This window comes from Physella acuta, unplaced genomic scaffold (genome assembly GCF_028476545.2).
Source record: "Physella acuta isolate Inbredline_101_S28 unplaced genomic scaffold, ASM2847654v3 ptg001066l, whole genome shotgun sequence".
In the NCBI taxonomy this organism is placed as follows: Eukaryota; Metazoa; Mollusca; class Gastropoda; family Physidae; genus Physella; species Physella acuta.
Genome location: NW_026732583.1, coordinates 595,618 through 602,868, shown reverse-complemented (window position 1 = coordinate 602,868; position 7,251 = coordinate 595,618). Strand labels below are relative to the sequence as shown.

Here is a 7,251-nt window from a genome sequence, read left to right as displayed (position 1 = left end):
CTGATAGTAATAAAAAGTTAATGAAATTATAGAGTTTTATCCAATTGATGTTTCTAAAGCCTTGCATGAACTTAATTTAAATATATTTAGCTGCCCAGGCAAAGAACCCAATGAATTTTCCAGAATTGGCTTGTCGTTTGACCGATGGTAACAAAGAGAATCACCCAGGATCTTTGCTGATAAGAACATCTGAAGACGTACCTTATTCTTCTATACCTAAATGTGATTGGTCTAATGAAAATATTTATTCAGTGACAATTGCTAAAGATATTTTACCATTATTTCAAACATCATCTTCTGAAATGTTTTCTATCTCTAAACCTTCCACAATTTCTTCAAGTTTCAAGAGATATTTTAACATCATTGCCTACTTCCTACAGTTCTTATGTTCAAAATTTGCAATTTTCTGAGAAAAAAAGTAATAATAACTTTGTACCCAGTGTTTTAGTTTCATCTCCATTAAAATTTAATAAACCAATGAATTTCAAAATTAAATGTTTCTTATGATATGAAAGTAGTCTGTTAAAAAGATTTAATGTTTGGATGTCAATAAATTATTGACATGGACTTGTTTGCGAGTAAGCTTTTATACTTAATGTACAATGAAGATTCAGTTTTGATATCAATATAGTTGCTTCTTAAAGAATTAAACTATAAACAATAGCATTTATATAAATATCTCAATGGCAGTTAAGTATACTTTCATCATTGTTTTCAAATAACAAAATAGAACTAGTTTTAAAATTGAAAAAAAAAAATGAAAAGAATGTCATAAATGGATGGTTTTTTAATTACTTAAAACAGAAGATGTATTACAATGTATATGATTAATATTTGTTTTCATGGACAATTATCATTTAAATTCTTCATTAAAAGTTAAATTCAGCTTCCTTGTGTCTAACAATCCACATCCATGCTGTTCCATTTACCTAGAAATTAAATAAATAATATTTTTAACAACTTTCAGTAATATGAAAAAATTAATCATTGATTAAAACAGACAGCCAATATAGCAGATGAATTAAAATTCACCTGTTTCTGTGACATTTGCATGTAAAATTAGAGTATTCAGAGGTATATATACCCAGCCACCTTTAATTTCCCTATCTTGAGCCAGGTACTCATGAGAGCTGGTACTCATGAGACTTAGGACATCTTACCAGGACTAAAGCCAGGGAACTGAACTCTTATCTTTTAGAATAGAAATATGAAAGCTACTGTCTAACAGTCCCACTATCAAGCCATACATATTAATACTTACAGTAAATAATCTTAGTAGCAACATATTCTTTAAGAATTAGAACACTGAATCTGTTTCAAACTTGGGCTTAGCTGAAAAAAGGCTTATTATAAAAAAAATTCAGCTCACCTTTAGTTCAAGATCAGCACCAAAAGCCACAGTAAAGTGTGAGAAAATTGCTTGCCAAGTACCTAGAGAATTTAAATATAATAAATTATTAAGTTTATCCATATATTATATTAAAATAATTATTTAACTAATATGAGATATTAATATATATATATATATATATATATATATATATATATATATATATATATATATATATATATATATATATATACATTTATTGTAAAGGTTCAGTTTTCTATCTACTTAGCTTGTCTTAAAAACTAAAATATCTAGTTTACAGTTAACCATATCTTAACTATTACTAAACTATTAGTTTCATTTTCATTACTCGTAACTAAAAATTGTAGTCAATAGATCTAAAACTTAATTCTATTAACAGCTAACTGTAACCGTACTGACTCTGACCAATTTATTAATTTTTGTACCATGTAATTCATTAATAATTAGGCTTATACTAAAAGGCCAAAAGTTATCAATTGTAGAATTTATAGTCCCTGGTCTAGACTAACAAGACTAGCCTACAAGTCTAATAGTTCTAATACTCATGATCTAGTTTCTAAGTTTACAACTAGGCAACTTGCTAGAAGACTAACTTAACCAAACTTTAACCTGCTAAAAATAAAAGGGCCAAATACAATAGTAGTTGGCCTAGTAATACTTTTTTTTACTGTGCTACTTACACTGCTTTTGGTACTATTAATACGGCTAACTAACTACTAACTAAACTCTATTGTAGCTTGATGGAGATCTATCATCTTGCTCTTCTAGTAGTCTACACTACTTACTACTTAGAAAAGTAGTAGCACTACTGTAACAATTTCAATCTAAATTTAATCTATATATTACTAGATCTACTAATTGCAACACTGTAGAGGAGTGTAGTCTGATAAGCCTGTAAGCCCTAAATGTATCTAGATTCTAGTCTAATCTAGTTTAAGTCTAGTTATTAGTACCTACACTCTACAATAGTCTACAGTACTCTACACAACACTCTACTACTACTCTACTGGCTACTGATCTAGTAAATAGCTAGAGTAGATCTAGTCTAGATTCTAGATCTAAAAAAATCGATTTAAAATTAAAAACAGGTTAGCCTTACTTGCTCTTACTAAACTTAACTATAACTAGGGTAGGTTTTACCTAAACTAGATCTAATCTAGATCTGGAATCTGTCTAGATCTACTAGATTCTCTAGATCTAGAATAGATTTTAGATCTAGGGCCTACCATACTACCATCTGCATCTAGATCTCTAGATCTACTATCTCTATCTAGCCATCTATCTACAAGCGAAAATACTAGATCTAGTACTAGATCTAGATCTAATAGATTCTAATTCATGAACTTTAATACTCTTAGAACTAGAATCTAGATTAAAGCAATGTAGATCTTAGTAGGTAGATTCTAGAATCTAGATCGTGAGATCTAGATCTAGAAATCTAGATCTTCTAGATCTAGATTAGATCTAGAATCTAGATCTAGATCTGGGAATCTTGAGTCTGGTAGCAAAGACTGAGTAGAGTCAGAGTAATGTCCCCTAGCCTTGGACAAACTATCAACAAAAGAAATAAAATCAATATACTTACCGCCACAAAACTTTTATATTAAAAAATGCATACACGTGTGTTTGTTCCCATCCATATGAACAAAACAGCGTTGAAAGTTTTTACAATTGTTGCATTTCTGGAACGTTTGATGATTTTGAAATCTTGAAGCGGGACCTAGATCTACTAACAAATAGCCGCCATGTTTTTGTTATCAATGGGAATCCCGTTCACAACAATTGATTTAGTTCGAAAACTTTTATCTCTCCCTGGCTAACCAGACACGAATTAACGCGAGAAAGAACGATAAACTTACAAGTTCTATAAATGCTCGTTTTAAGAAAATAAAAATGCTCTTGCGCATTTTTTGTGCCTAGTTTTCCGTTTCGCATTTTCCCGGTCGCCGTTCAATACCGCAGAAAAAACGGCACAGTCGTGTGGGGTAGGCAGTATTGAAATATTTTTATTAAAATGTTATTCTCAGACACGTGTTCTCTGATTTATGATTCTCCAGAAATCATTCGTTCACCGGCAGCTGGGGAGAAGAACACAAAAGCTGCAGCGCCGACAAAAGGGTTGTCGACAAAAGGCGCCCCCGGTAGCGTCAGTCTGAAAGATTGAAGTTAAAATAAAACTCACCAACAAGTGGAGTGTCGATTGATGTGTCTGTTCACCAGACACATCCATCGACGCTCTGGGTTAACCCAGTCGCTTCACTCTGGTGATTTTAAAAAACTGCGACACTTCCTAATTAACGCGAGCATCTGACTTTTTATAAAACTTTTCGTAGTTTTGGTCAATTTCGTGGATCTATGGAGAAAGGGAGAAATCAAAGTTTAAAAAAATATTGTAGGACGTCGTGTACATATCAGCACAGTGAAATATTCTAGAATATCGTGTACACATCAACACAGTGCAACATTATAGTATAACTTATGTACATATCAACATCCTGCGTCTTTTGAATATTGTGGGTACACGTCAATATTGTGCAGGATTCTAAAATGTATTGTGTACATGTCAACATTGTGCAGGCTTCTAAAATGTATTGTGTACACGTCAACATTTTGCAGGATTCTAGAATGTATTGTGTACAAATCAACATTGTGCAGGATTCTAAAATGCATTGTGTACACAAGACGGTGCAACATTGTAGAATATCGTGAGTACACATTTTCTCGCTCAATGTTTGCACGGTCTTATCAGAGACAAGCACACCCTGGAGAAAGTCGCTGGCCCTCTCCCTACTCTCTCCCTACTCTCTCCCTCCCCCCCCCCCTTATTTCTTCTGATAGGGCATTAATTTCCTCGGTCCTCGTATCTCAGTGAAGTACCCGCGAAATTTTCCTCTCTGCTAAATCCTATTTCGTCGAATGGACGCTCGCAATGTAGGTCAAGTCAAAGTGGACCCAAAATGTTGACTAGACAGGCCTTGAGCACAGAGACAGATTTCGGGCAATGGGACGTTGGGGGGGGTGTCCTTTGGAAAAACAGGAAGTGACGTAGTTAGAGCTTTACAACTTCCGCTAACGAAAAAAATAGTTTTGAAACGGTTATTCCACTCGCTAATTACGGAAACCAATTAGATTCTAGCACTGCTAGCTGTAACTGCCAAACCCACATAGACCTCGACTGAAACGGGAGTCGATATGCAGACGAGAGTTTTCCCAATGCAAGTAAAACATGCATTTACTGGAATTGATGTGAACACACTGACACACCGTTATGGAGAATGAAGTGCGTCACACAACATGTAAGACAAACAACCACAAACGGGTTACAAGACACAAGACTCAATAAAACAAAGACTTGTTACAGTAATATATAAATATGTCATACCTATTTAGACTACCTACACACAGTCTATTTTAAATATTAATACTAACACGAAAGTAAAACGCAAACCTAGGATACAGTGGATACACTGATGTACACAACTTTAACATACACTAACCTGCACTAACCCACACTAACCTACACTAACCCACACTAACCCGATAGTGTCAAGTACTGGACTGGTGCCAACAAACCTCGTTGTCACGCAGCTTTTATACCCATCACAAACACGTACAAACTGGACTATGATCACGTGATTACAGAAGAGCTCAAGACACGAATGGTGAGCACTAGGGGAGGGGACGGGGTATTATGTATACACAACATCATTCACCCCTTTCATTCTCTTAACTCATTCACTACCCCCCCCCCCCCCCCCCCCCGCCATATTAATTATAAATAAAATATTAACCTTTTTTTCCAGTATATTACATAAACGATTTTGACCTCATAGAATTGTAATCACTGTTGAACTTCGATTATAACAGGCCAACTTATAACCCTAACCCTAACTAATTCTAGATCTAATCCTAATTCTTTCTGCGTACTTAGAGTAATCATGATCTAGATTAAAAAAAAAAAATTTCTTTTTACAAGCTTTTATTTAACTCACTTCCTCTGTCGTCAGTCGTCAGTCGTCAGTCTAGACGGAAACGCAGGAGTGAAAATTCGGACAGTTCTACTTGACCGATACGATTCAAAGTTAGCACGTGGGTCAAGACATGAAGACAATGCAATCTGAAACTAAATTTGACTTAATTGGATGCCTAATTAATTTTTTATGAATTAATTAAAATTTGGACCGAATTAGTAGGCATGTCTAGCCAACCACACCACACGCGTCATCACCTTCAATAGCTTCAATGGCTGCGTTCAAAAACCATTGCGCGCCTACTGAACGTGATGTTCAGTAGGCGCGCAATGGTTTTTAGTCATGTAACTCTATTGTAAATAAAACATGTAAAGTACTGAAAAAAAATTCATAAAAAACGTTTTAATAACAAGCTTTTATGTAATGATGCACTAAAAAGTAGAAAATAAATTATAGACTACTATTTAAATAACTATAAAGAAAAGCGTGGGTGTCTTCCTTAACATTAGTAAAGGTATCCAATAGATACTAAAGTGACCGACGCTTTTCTTTATAGTTATTTAAATAGTAGTCTATAATTTATTACAAGCTTTTATTTAACTCACTTCCTCTGTCGTCAGTCTTGACGGAAACGCAGGAGTGAAAATTCGGACAGTTCTACTTGACCGACACGATTCACAGTTGGCACGTGGGTCAAGACATGAAGACAAAGCAATCTGAAACTAAATTTGACTTAATTGGATGCCTAATTGATTTTTTATGAATTAATTAAAATTTGGACCGAATTAGTAGGCATGCCTAGCCAACCACACCACACGCGTCATCAATAGCTGCGCCATCACGACCACGTAATGGCTGCGTTCAAAAACCATTGCGCGCCTACTGAACGTGATATTCAGTAGGCGCGCAATGGTTTTTAGTCATGTAACTCTATTGTAGATAAAACATGTAAAGTACTGAAAAAAAATTCATAAAAAACGTTTTAATTACAAGCTTTTATTTAACTCACTTCCTCTGTCGTCAGTCTTGACGGAAACGCAGGAGTGAAAATTCGGACAGTTCTACTTGACCGACACGATTCACAGTTGGCACGTGGGTCAAGACATGAAGACAATGCAATCTGAAACTAAATTTGACTTAATTGGATGCCTAATTGATTTTTTATGAATTAATTAAAATTTGGACCGAATTAGTAGGCATGCCTAGCCAACCACACCACACGCGTCATCAATAGCTGCGCCATCACGACCACGTAATGGCTGCGTTCAAAAACCATTGCGCGCCTACTGAACGTGATATTCAGTAGGCGCGCAATGGTTTTTACAAGCTTTTATTTAACTCACTTCCTCTGTCGTCAGTCGTCAGTCTGTCTAGACGGAAACGCAGGAGTGAACATTCGGAAACTTCTACTTGACCGATACGATTCACACTTGGCACGTGGGTCAAGACATGAAGACAATGCAATCTGAATCTAAATTTGACTTAATTGGATGCCTAATTAATTTTTTATGAATTAATTAAAATTTGGACCGAATTAGTAGGCATGTCTAGCCAACCACACCACACGCGTCATCACCTTCAATAGCTGCGCCATCACGTAATGGCTGCGTTCAAAAACCATTGCGCGCCTACTGAACGTGATGTTCAGTGGGCGCGCAATGGTTTTTAGTCATGTAACTCTATTGTAAATAAAACATGTAAAGTACTGAAAAAAAATTCATAAAAAACGTTTTAATAACAAGCTTTTATGTAATGATGCACTAAAAAGTAGAAAATAAATTATAGACTACTATTTAAATAACTATAAAGAAAAGCGTGGGTGTCTTCCTTAACATTAGTAAAGGTATCCAATAGATACTAAAGTGACCCACGCTTTTCTTTATAGTTATTTAAATAGTAGTCTATAAT

The 7,251-nt window shown here is 34.9% G+C and overlaps 1 long non-coding RNA gene across 1 annotated transcript; it reads right to left on the bottom strand.

Moving 5' to 3' along the window:
• Nucleotides 1-843: 843 nt before the first annotated feature.
• LOC131955428 (uncharacterized) lies at nt 844-3,111 on the bottom strand. The gene is made up of 3 exons (XR_009388857.1): nt 2,958-3,111; nt 1,370-1,431; nt 844-929 (listed from the first exon to the last, which is right to left on the bottom strand). It is a non-coding gene; the product is annotated as an uncharacterized LOC131955428 (long non-coding RNA).
• Nucleotides 3,112-7,251: the final 4,140 nt, after the last annotated feature.